Source organism: Rhinatrema bivittatum, chromosome 1 (assembly GCF_901001135.1).
Source record: "Rhinatrema bivittatum chromosome 1, aRhiBiv1.1, whole genome shotgun sequence".
NCBI classification, from domain to species: domain Eukaryota; kingdom Metazoa; phylum Chordata; class Amphibia; order Gymnophiona; family Rhinatrematidae; genus Rhinatrema; species Rhinatrema bivittatum.
In genome coordinates, this window is record NC_042615.1 from 149073788 (window position 1) to 149090240 (window position 16453).

Genomic DNA, 16453 nt, shown 5'->3' on the forward strand with positions numbered 1-16453 from the left:
CATCGTCTCTCCTCTGGCCTCTGCTCTTCAGGGAGTAAAGCATAGATTGTTTGCAATATTGCAGGTTACCAATTTGTTCCTATCAATGTCTACTATATAAGGGTTATGCCATGGCAAAGTTTTCATTTGATTGGTTTTAGGTTGAAAGAAAAGCATTCTCATTTTTTTTAAAAATACCCATTTGTTCTGCTCTTTTTCAGAAATTTATCCATTTAAATTAAATTTTATGTGTGAAAAATTTAGATGCACAAACACCCAAAAGTGAGCTGAACAAATGCACATCCCTATTTGTACATGTCCTAGGCGTATTTGAATTCTGTCACAATACTGGCTTCTGCCACCTCTGCTGGTAGGTTATTTCAGGAATCTGACATTCTTTCAGTGAAAAACATTTTATCAGGTTCATTCTGAACCTTCCTCCCTCCAACTTCATCTTTTGAGCAGATAACATTACTTTCTAGAAGTGAGAGGGGGTACTCTCTTTCTCTTATCACCACCAGTTTCCCTCTCTCAAGCCTCCTCCTGTCCCCACCATGCTCTCCTTTCTCAAGCCCCTTTCTCCTTATCCTGACCTGTCCAAGCATAAAATAAATAAAAGAAGCTCAGGCTGTCCCAGGGCAAATTACTCTTATGCTTTCCAATGCCACTGGAATACCTGTAGTGGAATCAACCCTCCCTGTTCTTTTTCTCCTATTTCCCTTGCAGCAGATTCAACACTTGTAGCTTACTTACTCTCCTTCTAGTGGCCTGAATTGGCCTGCCTGCAGTCTTCTGGCAGGGGAGAAGGCTAAATCCACCTGCACTGCAGTTTTATTTCTTACAGCTGCTCTCTTTCAACAGAGGCCATCCTGTCTGCATTTTCCTGATGGTAGGCAGAGGTGAAGATGAATCAAAACTGTGCTGCAGCTCTCCTCTTGCGGGACCTGCCTGGATCATCTGCTGCTCTGCCACTAAGCTATTCATCAGGTGGAGGGGAGGAATCAGGGCTACGGCCCTTATCCTATGGGACCCACCTGACTCAGATCGGCCTGCGCTGCACTTTTTGTGACACTGAAGGATGCGAACGAAATGCTGAAATAACCTTCACTGTTGCTGCTGTTCTACCTGGCTCCCAGTGATCTCCTTGTGCTATTAATGCAGCATATGAGGGAGTTATGAGCAGACCATAGAGCCATTCTTTGCCAAACACTGATTTATGCAGATCTGGGACACTGAACAGGGCGGCGGGATCCCTTGATGCCTAATGTGCTTGCCAGTGCTGAAGGCTGTGCATTCCATGGGGTCCCAGAAGGAAGGGAGGGCCAGAGTTGGGGACCGCTCATTATCCTTGCAGTTCACATGGGCCAATGACACCGTTTTCACTTTTAGTTAAGCCTGCTCAAGCTGACAGTTCCATTTCTCCTCCTGTCTGTTGTTCTTGCCAGTGGAAGTCACATTTCCCCTCTCAGCAAGCCATATGCGTCTCACAAGATGCCAGTTGGATACCCTTGATCTAGTGCAATTGAATGATCATGTAATCTATTATACATGCGTCAATTATGGCAGTTAAATTGAAAAATTCAAATATTTTCTGCTGTCAAAAGATGAAAATATCCAATATAATTTTTCAATACTTGCTTTGAATGTTATTACTAGCAATGGTGATGGAACCTTCATCAAATCAGTGTAGCTAAATAATCATTTTTTATTCCATACACTCCTTTCTTTGTATGTATATTTGTCATATCAGCTGTAAACCAAGTTCAGTTGTAGACAGCGTATAAATAGTTCATATGTATATACATGTATGTGTGTATGCATATTCTTTTTAGTTATTTAAAATCTTTTTATACCGTAAAATGCATCAAAGTGTTCTAAGCGGTGCATGCCTTTTCACAAAAACATTCATTAAAACAATTCATATACTAAAACATCAGGCAGATACAGTGGTACTTTAAAATAATCAATTCAAGTATATACATCACATACAGATCATATTTTGAATATTTTTCTACTATTATGCCCCTGTGGGCTAAAATAAATCTATAAACAGGCAAAGACTGTAGGGGTAATATTCAATCACTGACTGGACTGTAAAGTTATCCAGATAAAATTATTTGGCTAACTCTGGAGAGATATTCAGTGCTACAGATGCACTATTGAATACAGCTAGCACAACTAAAAGTTAATCAGATAGTTTATCCAGCTAGCTCTGAATATCAGAGTTAGCTAGATTACTTATCCCTCTAACTGAACTCCACCTCAGAATGCTCCCAGAACACCCCTATGTAATTCAGCTACAATTTAGCCAGATAGTGAGTTATCTGGTTAAATTTTAACCAGAAAAAGGACCTTTTCACAATTTTATTTTATTTTACCTTACTTTTATGTGTTTTACTCTAGATTTTGATATTTAACTCTTGTTATATTGTGCTATTTATATTTAAGTACTTTAAGCTGAGAATTGTGCATTTTATTTTCTTAGTTTTTATATTAACTTGATTCTTTAGTTTTGTAATCTTTTATTTATTCTTTCAAATATGTAAACCGTTGTGGATGGCATGTCTGAAATGGACAGTATAGAGAATTTGATAAATAAATAAATAAATGTTGAAAAGGTTGGCATTTTGCCGATACATTTGAGTTCTCTGGCTAAATACCATCAAATATTGCCTCCTATAATTTAATCCAGTGATACAAAATGTGAAATGACATTGAATACCAACAAGGCTAAGGGCAAAAAGGACACAGAAGTAACTGCACTGTGTTTCTGTATGTGAGGACATCAATTATTATTTATTCAACCAAGCTAGCTCAAAATTGATGACATCACTGAGACCAACACATGCATCACATTTCCAGCTGTGTGTTTGCACTCTCAGTCTACATATGGCTTTTTCAGGAGAAAACATCCCTGGGTTTTAATACAAATGACTCAAGAGCAGCATGAAATTAATGTATGGAAATCTAGGTTTGTCTAATTGCAGGATAGAGAGAAACTGTTCACTCTTCAGAAGTGAATTAATTTAATGCCTGGGGACTCTACTGCTTGTTTCCATTCAGAGGTACAATACATTTTAGAAATGTTTTGAGGCAAATCACATAAAATGAACATTAGTTTGGACATGGGAAATACATTTTTTTAAATCATTGTAAGACAAGGATCTATCGAACACAAACAAAAAACAATTTTGTTAAGGAGAAGAATACTCTATTTCACTGCATGTATACAACAGCTTTCCTGAATGAGAATTTGTGGATCTCACCAAGGGGCACATTAAAAGACCCATGCTGAAATCTGCGCAGATTTGTTTGATGCATGCGTCAAAAACCAGCGGAAGTAATCTGCTCACACCAAACATTAGGGATGTGCATTCGTCCAGGCCACCCTGAAAAACGAAGCGGATTTTCCCGAAATTTCGGGAAAATTCATTTTCGGGACGATCAAAAAAAAATCGGCCCGAACCGCGGGAAATGAAATTTCACGAGCAGGCCGATAATGAAGGCCAAACCAAAAGGTTTGGCTGAATCACATCTCTACCAAACGCACGCAGTAATTCGCACTAATGGCCCTATGTAGTAAAATGCATGGACACCCATCGGCGTGTGAACGCCTGCAATTGATTCTGAGGGTGAAAACCTTTATTTTTCAAAAAAAGAATAAATTAGTGGTCCAGGAGTCGATGTGAAGGTGGGTAGAGCAATATCTAATCCATTCATGATTGGACTCCGACCACCGGCGAAAGTGTAAAATTCAGATGGGAGATTCTGCCTCATTGAGAAGTTGCCATCTCTCTACCCATTGCCGACCACCTCTTGGCTGACCCACAAAAGCATCAAAAAATGGTCTCCAACCAATTACTTTCACTTGCTTTCCTGCCCTGACCCAATCACTAATAGCCTGCATTAAAAAACCCGCACTAACCTAATCTCCCTGCTAGCACAGCTTCTTGCATTGCCCATGAAGAGATAATCACTTCATTTGCCATGCACTCAACAGAAAAAGTTTGATAGTCTCTTTATACTTTGTTGTTATTCTACTTAGGACTTTTTAAGATAATTAAGATAATTAAGACATGGAAAATGGAGAGAAGACCCTGAAAAAGGAGGTTAGACTGAAAACAAGGAAGAAGAAAAAAAAAAAAGATGAGGACCTAAATGATTAGAATAAAAAATATACGGACAACAAAGGTAGAGAAATACATTTTATTTTCAGTTTAGTAGAATGTAATATATAACTTTAGAAATGTACATCCATGACATTTTGTATTTTGCATAGTATGGAGGAGGAAATACATTTCTGTTTCTATTTTTCCAGGGTTGTGCTATGTGCATAGTCTAGCTTCTTAGCGGATTCCATTACAGTTTTTGCTTTCATGTTTCCATTTCTAATTTGTAGTCTTTTATTCTGTATTTCTTGAGCATCTGTCTATGCTCTGTATGTGTGTGTGACACAGGTCAGATATTGTGCTAGAGTATAGCTTCTGTATAAGGCTCTGTAACAATCCTACTTGTTTTGTTTTCCCAGTAAGCGGTGCATTGTGTTCTGGGCCAGATGTCTTTTCATAGGGTTGTTGCTGTTTGAGTCCTAGGAGTTAGTACTATTTTGGTATAATAGGTTTGCTATAAAGGTTCCCAGTTATTTGAAGGATTTTATCCTGCATCTCAGAGTGCCTGGTAGTAGGGAGGAGTTTCTATTACTGTTACTGAAGTGATACCAAAATTTGAATATTTTTATTTAAAAACATGGAAACATAGAAATGACGGCAGAAGAAGACCAAACGGCCCATTCCAGTCTGCCCAGCAAGCTTTAACACTTTTTTTTTTTCTCATACTTATCTTTTTACTCTGGCCCCCATCAGCAACCCCCTGGTTCCAGTTTCCTTCCATCCCCGCCATTCGATGTAGAGAGCAGCTCTGGAGCTGCATCCCAGCGAAGCATCCAGTTCAATTGTTCAGGGGTAGCAACTGGTGCAAATACAAGCAAGTTACGTCCCACACTTGTTTGTTACCCAGCCTGTGCCATTCAGTCCCTTGTTAGTTGTTGTCTGAATATAATTCCTCTTTTCTTTATTCAACCTGCCGTTAAGCAGTGAGTTGCGCTGGATATGTATTCCCAGTGAAGTATCAGGCTTAATTGATTAAGGGTAGTAACCGCTGTAACAAGCAAGCTACTCCCATAATATTTGTTTACCCAGACTATGTAATTCATTCCTTGTTGGTTGTTGCCTGAATAAAAATCCTCTTTTCCTCTTGCCCCCCTGCCATTGAAGCAGAGAGCTATGCTGGATATGCATTGAAGTGAAGTATCAGACTTATTTGGTTTGGGTATTAACCGCCGCAACAAGCAAGCTACTCCCTGGTTTTTTTGAGAATGCAAATCCTTTTTTTCCACATTTCCTCTTGCTGTTGAAGCATAGAGCAATGCTAGAGTTGCATTGACAGTGAGTATGTTTATTGAATAAGGGTATTAATCTCCAGGTAGTAGCCATAATTCTCACAAACTACCCCCATGCCTCTTCTCTTCATTCACATCCTTTAGAATTTATGGCTCCACAATATTTATCCCATGTCCCTTTGAAGTCCTTCACAGTTTTGGTCTTCACCACTTCCTCCAGAAGGGCGTTCCAGGCATCCACCACCCCTCTCCATGAAGAAATACTTCCTGACATTGGTTCTGAGTCTTCCTCCTTGGAGTTTCAAATCGTGACCCCTGGTTTAGCTGATTTTTTTTCCAATGAAAAAGGTTTGTCATTGTCTTTAGATCATTAAAACCTTTCAAGTATCTGAAAATCTGTATCATATCACCTCTGCTTCTCCTTTCCTCCAGGGTGTACATATTTAGATTCTTCAATCTCTCCTCGTACGTCATTCGATGAAGAACCCTCTACCTTTTTGGTTGCCCTTCTCTGGGACTGCCTCCATCCTGTCGCTGTCTCTTTGGAAGATTCGGTTCGTTCAGAACTGAGCACAGTACTCTAGGTGAGGCCTCACCAAGGACCTTACAAGGGGATAATCACTTCCCTTTTCTTGCTCGATAGCCCTCTCTCTATGCAGCCCAGCATTCTTCTGGCTTTAGCTATCACCTTGTCACATTGTTTCGCCAACTTCAGATCGTTAGACACTATCACCCCAAGGTCTCTCTCCTGCTCCGTGCACACCAGCCCTCCCCCCCCCCCCCCCCCATCGATACTGTTTTTTTCAGATTTCCACACCCCCATATGCATAACTCTGCACTTCTTGGCATTGAATCTCAGCTGCCATATCTTCGACCACTCTTTCCAGCTTCCTTAAAATCCCATCTCATTCTCTCTACTCCTTCTGGCATTTCCAATCTGTTGCAGATCTTAGTATCATCCGCAAAAAGACAACCTTACCTTCTATCCTGTCCGCAATGTCGCTCACAAAGATATTGAACAGGACTGGTCCCAACACCGATCCTTGCGGCACTCCACTTAACACTGCTCTCTCTTCAGAGTAAGTTCCATTTACTGTCAGACATTGTCTTCTGTCCGTCAACCAATTTGCAATCCAGGCCACCACCTTGGCACTCACTCCTAAGCTTCTCATTTTATTCACCAGCCTCCTGTATGGGACCGTATCAAAAGCTTTGCTAAAATCCAAATAGATGACATCATGCACTCTTCCTTGATCCAATTCCTTAGTCACCCAATAAAAAAGTCAATCAGATTTGTCTGACAGGACCTTCCCTTGGTGAAACCATGCTGCCTCTGGTCCATCAATTCTGCTGCTTGTAGATAGTTCACAATTCTTTCCTTCAGCAGTGACTCCAATATCTTTCCCACCACCGAGGTGAGGCTAATCGACCTGTAGTTTCCAGCCTCTTGTCTGCTCCCGCTCTTGTGAAGTGGGACCACCATCGCTCTTCTCCAATCACTCGGCACCACTCCCGTTTTGAGGGAGCTATTGAACAGGTCACACAGCGGAGCCGCCAGCACATCTCTGAGATCCCTCAGTATCCTGGGATGAACCTCATCAGGCCCCATGGCTTTGTCCACCTTCAGTTTTCCTAGCTCTTCCCATACATTCTCTTCCGTAAATGGAGTCTCATCCATTCCGCTTCCTTCTAGTTTCTTGTTGACTAGTGTCGGTCCTTCTCCGGGGTCTTCTTTAGGGAATACCGAACTGAAGTATTCATTTAATAATTCTGCCATTTCTTCATCTGTCTCCACCCATTGATCCTTTTCACCTTTCAATTTCAGTATACCACTTTGGACTTTTCTCCTTTCGCTGATATATCTGAAAAATGTTTTGTCACCTTGCTTTACCTCTTTGGCGATCCTTTCTTCCACTTGAATTTTCGCTTTCTTGATTGCTTTCTTCGTCTCCCTCAGTTCCACTAGATATTCTTCCTTGTGTTCTTCTCTTTGGGATTCTTTATATTTCTTGAATGCTGTTCTTTTAGCTTTAATTTTGTCAGCCATCTCCTTTGAGAACCAGATAGGTCTAATTTTTCTCTTGCTTTTCTTTACTTTTCTAACATATAGATTAGTTGCCTTGGTAATTGCTCCTTTTAGTTTGGTCCACTGTTGTTCCACATCTCTCTCGTTCTCCCAGCCTTCTAGTTCTTCCTCCAGGTACTTCCCCATTTCATCAAAGTCCTTGTTTTTGAACTGCAAAACTCGAGTCTTCGTGCTACTTCTCCGTATCCTATTTGTGATATGAAACCATACTGTATGATGATCACTGGTGCTGAGGTGAGCACCCACCTGGACATTAGAGATGTTATCTCCATTTGTATGGTGAGTTGAAGGGAGACCCTCCTAGTTCTGCTTTGTACCCATTGTTAGAGGACTTTGTGTGGATGCAGGCTATGTTTATTGAACTCAAGGTGCAGGGTTTATATTGGGGTTCTTTATTATCCTGTATAAACTTCAGACTAGGGATGTGCAGAGGGACGCCATACGTTGCATTCAGGATTTGTATTCATCGGGGGGGGGGGGGGGCAGATACGTTGCATTTGGCAAGGGGGGCCCCCAATTCGTACATAATTCTTATTTGTTTCCAGGCTAAAATTGAATTTTAGCCTGACCCCCCCAAGACTTACCAAAACTCCCTGGTGGTCCAGTGGTGGGTCTGGGATCCATCTCCTGACCTCACACCCTCAGCTGCAGGTATTCAAAATGGCGCCAATAGCCTTTGACCTTCTATGTCACAGAGGCTACCGGTCCCATTGGTCAGCCCCTGTCACATGGTAGGAGCAATGGATGGCCGGCGCCATCCATTGCTCCTACCATGCCATTGGTCAGCCCCTGTCACATGGTAGGAGCAATGGATGGCCGGCGCCATCCATTGCTCGTACCATGTGACAGGGGCTGACCAATGGCACCATCCAATGGTGCCATCCATTGGTCAGCCCCTGTGACATAGTGAGGGCAAAGGCTATCGGCACCATTTTGAATACTGGCAGCCGACGGCCCGAGTGCAGGAAGTCACTCCCAGACCCCGGCTGGACCACCAAGGACTTTTGGCAAGTCTTGTGGGGGTCAGGAGTGTCCCCCAAGATTTGCCAAAAGTCCCTGGTGATCCAGCAGTGCCTAGTGTTGGCAAAAATCAAAATTTGTTACTGGAAGAGGGAAAGAGTTGGGGGAAGATTGGGTAAGGAATAGGATCAGAGGGGTATGGATAGGAGAGATCCTTGAAGAGACTATGGTTGGAGGTATGAGTGAAGCCTCACCAGGGAGAGCCTCACCAGGGAGAGGGGCACCAATTTCACTTTACACACAGAGTGCCACTTTACACACAGAATGCCAGTTAACCTAGAGCTGGCACTGAAAAGGAAGCAAACATTTGCGTTCTTAATTTTGCATACAGAAAGATCAGAGTTACTTCACCAGGATATTGAGAATTTGATTGAGGGGAAAGAGGTGATTTTTGAGTAATTTGATGTGCAGTGTCTTATGCCTCTTCTTTCTACCAATTCCTTCCTATTCTTTTGTCTTTAACTTGTCATGTACATGCAAAGTTGTGTGTATTGATTTCAGTTTGTCACAAGTTTCTTCACTCTGAATTAGGGTTTACAACAGGGAACTGCAACTGGAGAGCATGGCACATGAAGGAAAGAAACAGGCTAGGTCATGTGTAGGTAAAGAGCTAATTAAGCGTGAGAGTGTACCGAGATATTTTACTGATAAAAGACCATCTGTTGCTCCTTTTAGCTGCAGGACTCACCAATGGTGTGTCTAGATATGCTTTCTTTGCTTACTGTCTTCTATTGAAGAACAGAAACAGCAATCAAATTGCAAAAAAATATATCAAAACAGTAAAAGTGACAGCAAATAAGTATAAATAAAAAACCTAAGTAAAAAGTAATTTTTATAACATCATAAAATAAATCATAACTAACTAATGATAAATCATAGCAAAGCAACTACCAATAATCTAAAATCAACAGTACTAGATTAGTTGTAGTGCAAATTAATATAGCAATGCAATAACAGGCTAAGTGACATCAATGTAAACCATGGGGCAGCGATATTGTTAATATTAAATATAAAATTAGAATATATTTCCTGCCACAATTAAAATATGTGGTTAAAGCTCACAGAAAGGAGCAAATGCCTCAGAAATGGGCCGATACAGTAAAAAACGCGGGCGAGCGCCCGCTCTCCTGTGCGCAATACAGTGAAAAAATGTATTTAAATTAGGCCTGGCGGTAAAAAGAGGCACTAGGGATACTAGCACGTCCCTAGCGCCTCTTTTCGGACAGGAGCAGCGGCTGTCAGTGGGTTTGACAGCCGACGCTCAATTTTGCTGGCGTCGGTTCACGAGCCGCTGACAGCCACGGGTTCAGAAATCGGACGTCGGGAAAATTGAGCGTCCGGTTTTCAACCCGCGTGCCGCGGGCCTATTTCAAATTTTTTTTTTTTTTACTTTTTTAAACTTTCGGGACCTCCGACTTAATATCGCCATGATATTAAGTTGGAGGGTGCACAGAAAAGTAGTTTTTACTAGGGATGTGAATCGGGTGATCTATCGTCTTAATGATCGATTTTGGCTGGGGGGGGAGGGAAATCTGATCGTCATGGTTTTGTTTTTTTTAAATCGTAAAAAATTGTAAATTGGGAGAGGGCGGGAAAACCGACACCCTAAAACCCACCCTGACCCTTTAAAATAAATCCTCCACCCTCCGAAGCCCCTCAAAATGTTTTAAATTACCTGGGGTCCTGTGGGGGGGTCCCGGCGCGATCTCCCTCTCTCGGGCCACGGCTGCGTTAAAAGAAATGGCGCCGGTGGCCCTTTGCCCTTCCCATATGACAGGGCAAAGGTAGCGCCGGCGCCATTTTGGTTCCTGTCACCCGATGTCACGAGTGCAGGAGATCGCTCCCGGACCACCGCTGGACCCCCAGGGACTTTTGGGGGGGGCCTCCTGACCCCCACAAGACTTGCCAAAAGTCCAGCGGGGGTCCGGGAGCCGTATTGCCAATATTCAAAATGGCGCCGGCGCTACTTTTGCCCTCACTATGTCGACATAGTGAGGGCAAAAGTAGCGCCATTTTGAATATTGGCAATACGGCCGGCGCCATTTTGCCCTCACTATGTCGACTAGAGATGTGAATCGTGTGCCAGATCGTCTTAACGATCAGATTCGGCTGCGGGGGGGGGGGGGGGGGAAATCTGATCGTTAAGATATGTGAATTGGAATCGTTTCCGATTCCAATTCACATCGCTAATTTTTTTTTGCATCGCTAAAAAAAAAAATATTTTTTTTGCACCGCTAAAAAAAACAACCCACCCAACCCTTTAAATCGACCCCACCCTCCCGACCACCCCAAAACCTTTTAAAGTTACATGGTGGTTAAAGATGGCGCCGGCCATCCAGTGCTCCTACCATGTGAGAGGGGCCAGCCAATGGCACGGATACCCTGTCACATGGTAAGGGCAAAGGGGCATCGGCGCCATTTTTTTTTTTTAGAACAGGTGATGCCTGGGAACGGGAAATCTTTCCCCGAGGCCCCCCTGGATCTCTCCTCTCCCCGAGGCCCCCCTGGATCTCTCCCCGAGGCCCCCTGGACCACCAGGTAACTTTAAAAGGTTTTGGGGTGGTCGGGAGGGTGGGGTCGATTTAAAGGGTCGGGTGGGTTTGGTTTTTTTAGCGGCACGGGCCTCCCTAAAAAAAAATTAGCGATGGGTCGGGTCGGGTCGGGAGGGTGGGTGAGGCTAAGGGGGGTCGATTTAAAGGGTCGGGTGGGTTTTTTTTTTTTATCGGGCCATCGGCGCCATTTTAATTAGTGGCAGCCAAAATGGCGCCGATGTCCCGAGAGCGGGAGATAGCGCCGGGACCCCCCCCCACTGGACCACCAGGTAATTTAACATTTTGGGGGGGTTCGGGAGGTGGGGGGGGTAAGGAATTGGTTTTAAAGGGTCGGGTGGGTTTAGGGGTTGTTTTGGTGTGCCGGTTTTCCCGCCCTCCCCCAAATAATTCCCGTGCCCTATTTAACGATACAATACAAATGCCCCTGATGATAAATCGGGGGCATTTGTATTGTATCGTGCACTCTAATGATTTAGGACGATTTTAAAATTATCTGACAATAATTTTAATCGTTCAAAAATGATTCACATCCCTAATGTCGACATAGTGAGGGCAAAAGTAGCGCCGGCGCCAGTTTGAATATTGGCAATACGGCCGGTGCTACTTTTGCCCTCACTATTTCGACATAGTGAGGGCAAAAGTAGCGCCGGTGCCATTTTGAATATTGGCAATACGGCCCGCGTGCAGGAGGTCACTCCCGGACCCCCGCTGTACTTTTGGCAAGTCTTGTGGGGGTCAGGAGGCCCCCCAAGCTGGCCAAAAGTCCCTGGGGGTCCAGCGGGGGTCCGGGAGCGATCTCCTGCACTCGTGACGTCAGGTGACAGGAACCAAAATGGCCCGGCGCTACCTTTGCCCTGTCATATGGTAAGGGCAAAGGGCCACCGGCACCATTTCTTTTAATGCAGCCGTGGCCCGAGAGCGGGAGATCGCGCCGGGACACCCCCCCCCCCCCCCCCCACTGGACCCCAGGTAATTTAAAACATTTTGTGGGGCTTCGGAGGGTGGGGGATTTATTTTAAAGGGTCGGGTGGGTTTTAGGGTGCCGGTTTTCCCGCCCTCCCCCTCCCCCGATTTACGATTTTTTGATGATAAATCGGGGGAATTGCAATTGTATCGCGGCTCTAACGATTTTTGACGATTTAAAATATATCTGACGATTGTTTTAAATCGTGAAAAAATGATTCACATCCCTAGTTTTTACTGCTTTTCTGTGCACTTTCCCGGTGCCCAGAGAAATTAGCGCCTACCTTTGGGTAGGAGCTAATTTCTGAAAGTAAAATGTGCAGCTTGGCTGCAAATTTTACTTAATGAATTGTGCGAAAATACCTAATAGGGCCATCAACTAGGGATGTGAATCATTTTTCTGACGATTGAAAATACCGTACAATATTTTCAAACTCGTCAGAAATCGGGGGCTCCCCGAAACCGATAGAAAAACCCCACAAAATTGTTCGTGGGGATTCTCTTATCGTTTTGGGGGAGGGCGGGAAAAATGGCACACATAAACAACCACTAAACCCACCCGACCCTTTAAAACATATCCTTTAGCTTCTCCCACCCTCCCGACCCCCCCAAAACTTTTTAAAAGTACCTGGTGGTCCAGTGGGGGTCCCCGGGAGCCATCTCCCGCTCTCCCCGCCGTTGGCTGCCACTAATCAAAATGGTGCCGATGGCCCTTTGGCCTTACCATGTGACAGATATCTGTGCCATTGGCCTTACCATGTGACAGAGGCCGGCCATCCAGTGTTCCTACCATGTGACATGGGCCGGCCAATGGCACGGATACCCTGTAACATGGTAAGGGCAAAGGGCCATCGGCGCCATTTTGATTAGTGGCAGCCGACAGCCAGAGAGCGGGAGATGGCTCCCGGGACCACCAGGTAATTTTAAAAAGTTTGCGGGGGTGTCGGGAGGGGGGGGGGGAAGCTAAAGGATATGTTTTAAAGGGTCGGGTGGGTTTTTTGTTTATCAGCTCGAGCGCAGCCGATAAAAAAAAACCCGATCCGACCACACGAAAAATATTTTACTATAGTCCCCAAAGCAGGAATCGGAATCGATTCCGGTTCCAATTCACATCTCTACCATCAACATGCATTTACATGTTGCAGGTGCTATTAGGTTCAGGGGGGAGGGGTTGGATGCGCATTTTAGACGCGCTATTACCCCTTACTGAATAAGGGGTAAAGCTAGCGCGTCAAAAATGCGTGTCCAAATGCAGGCTAATATTGCGCTCTGTTGGAGCGCACTGTACTATATTTTCCTGAAAGAGCCAAGATTTGAAAAGCTTGTGAAAATGCAAATAGTCTCATGGTACAAAGTTCCACAGTCTAGAACTAACAAAAACCTTTGATTGTTCTCCAATTTGCAGGTCCTAGATGGTGGAATTTAGAGTAAGGCTGACTGAGAGGATTACAAAGTACAGCCTGGAGCATAGTCTACAAGACAGCCGGACAGATAAGCTGAACCATTATTATCTAAAGCTCAGAAAATCAATGTTAAAATCTTATTTGTACTCTGAATGGCATAGGGAGTCAGTAAAGACTGTAGAGCGTGCAGGTAATGTGTTTGAAACAGCCAAGGGGTCAGCATTTGCATGTGCAGTGTTGTCCTGATGTTTTCAGATGCTGTACTACCTTTGTCAAGGAGCACATATAAACTGTGTTGCAGTAATTGAGTCCTGAAATAATCAAGGTTTGGATCACCATCACAAGAGGCATGGCAAATAGAACTGTTCTTGGTACAGAAGACTGATATAATAACAAACCAAAAAACTGCTGAAATTTGCCTGTCAAATGTTAATTGAAAATCAGAAATGACACCAGAATATGCACATAGTCTACCAAAAGTAGCACCCCTATCACCCATGTGCATAATATGGAAATGGACAACAGAAAAAGACCATATGGCCTATTTAGCCAGCCCATCCACATCAACTAATTCAGTTTTACAATCCCTACCATCCTCTGTGTTTATCTCATGCTTTCTTGAATTCAGATAGTATTCTTGTCTCCACCACCTCCATGGGGAGACTCTTCCAGGAATCCACTACCATATAGGTAAATAAATATTTCCTACAGTTACTCCTGAGTATATCCCCTTTCGCCCTCATCCCATGACCTTTCATTCTACAGCCTCCTTTCCACTGAAAGAGGCCCACCTCCTGTGCATGAAAACTTTGGAGGTTGCAGAACCTACTGGAGAGGATCTCTTAATTCAAAAAATTTACATACAGTAGGATTCAATTTAACCATGTGACTGTAAATTCACAGTGAGACCTCCAGTAGGCAGGTGATTTGTCAAAGTATTCTCGTGGTGCTGGCCTATAGAAATGCACTGTTGGATATCATCAATGTGCATTAAGCCCAACATTGGAATTGGGGAGTAGTCCATTCAATGGATGAGTATACACATTAAAAAGAATGGTTGAAAGGATAGCACCCTGTGTCACATTTGGGCTCTCACAGGCACGCACCACACACACACTCACAATATAATATATCTGTGACGGAGAGGGAGCCCATGTATGTTAGAGAGAGGGACTGTGTGAGAGAATGAATGTGTTATTGTGTGTGTGTGTGTGTGTGTGTGTGTGTGTGTATGTGAGCGAGAGAGAGAGAGAGATAACATTTGTGCGGCATTTCCTCTCCCAATCCACATCAAACTCAGGGTGACTGGAAATCAGAAGATCACAGGTATGGAGAGCAGAAGATTTTTTAATCCCTATTAGTTTTAATTATTGGGTTTAATTTGATGATTCTCCTCTTTCAAATATTTAATTTTTTGAGGGGGAATAGAACATGATTTATTATTGGACTTTTTATTCATCATAGGTTTTGAAATATTTTATTGGTGTTTGGGAAATTTTCGATATTCTATTCATTAATTGGTTTGAAATATTTAATCTTTTTATAAATATGATTTTCCTATTATGATTGATGTTTTATATTTCTTAATTTTATTATTTAATGTTTTATAAAGAATGGTAATGTTTCTGTTTTTCCATTGTTGCTCTGCGTATAGAGGCTTGCTTGTTGTGGGTTCCAGTTCAGATCTTCTCAGCACGCTTCTGTTTATACTTTATGTTCTCACAGGACAAGCAGGATGGTAGTCCTCACATATGGGTGACATCACAGGATGGAGCCCAATCACGGAACACTTTTGTCAAGGTTTCCAGAACTTTGACTGGCCCCTACTGGGCATGCCCAGCATGGCACTAACCCTGCAGCCAGCAGGGGTCTGCCTTCAGTCTTGTTAAAGCTACAGGCAGTGCTGAAAATAAAATAAGAAAACATTATGAACCCAACACCGTGGGGTGGCGGGTGGGTTTCGTGAGGACTAACATCCTACTGTCCTGTGAGAACACCTGTTACAGGTAAGCAACATTTGCTTTCTCACAGGACAAGCAGACATATGGGTGAGTAGCGAGCTGAGGATGTCCGAGTATACACCAAATGTAGTCAGGCATGCAAGGTACCTGGGATGAATTTGGCCGAGGGCATCCTGAACCCCACCGGGCAGGTGGAAGGGTGTTGGTATGTCATGTTGTAAATAGGTTGCGCAAGACAGACTGGACAAAGATGGAATTTTGTCTTCCGGCTTTGTCTAAGCAATAATGGGCTGTAAAGGTATGGAGAGAACTCCAGGTGGCAGCCCTGCAGATGTCAGGAAGCGGCACCGATTGTAGGTGTGCTACAGAAGTTGCCATGGCCCTCACAGAGTGTGCTTTAACATGCTCTTGAAGTGGAATGCCTGCTTGCTTATAGCAAAAAGATAAGCAGTCCGCTAACCAGGAGAACAGAGTCTGCTTACCCACAGGCTGCCCCAATTTGATAGGATGGAAAGAGACAAATAATTGAGTGCTTTTCCTGTGGGCAGCTGTACGGTCTAGATAGAACGCTAGAGCCCGTTTGCACTTCCTTCTATCACTAACATATCTAAAAAAAAAAGTCTTATGCCCCCATTTTACCATATTTGCTATTTTTCCCATTTGAATTATTGCATTCCTGACTACTTTCCCAGTTTCTCTTAGCTTTTCCAAATAGTTTTGCCTGCCTCTTTCTGCGATCTCTTGTAGCTTATGAAAACTAACATTTTCTCTCATACCTTTTCAACTACATCTTTAGAAAACCATAGCAGCCTCCTTTTCCTCTTTCCTTTATTTCCTTTCCTAACAAATTAAATGCCTTTATAATATCTCCTTTAAGTTTTGCCTACTGTTCTTCTTCTTCCCCTAGAATTTTTCGTCCAGCTGATGACTCCTTGAGGTACTCCTCCATTTTAACATAGTTCATTTTCCTGAAGTCTATGACCCTTGCCTTTGAATGAATCTTCAAGTCCTGTGCTCTAATACTGAATCAACCATCTAGTGATCACTAGATCCTAGATTCTCACCCACTACAACATCAGAGGTGTTGTCCC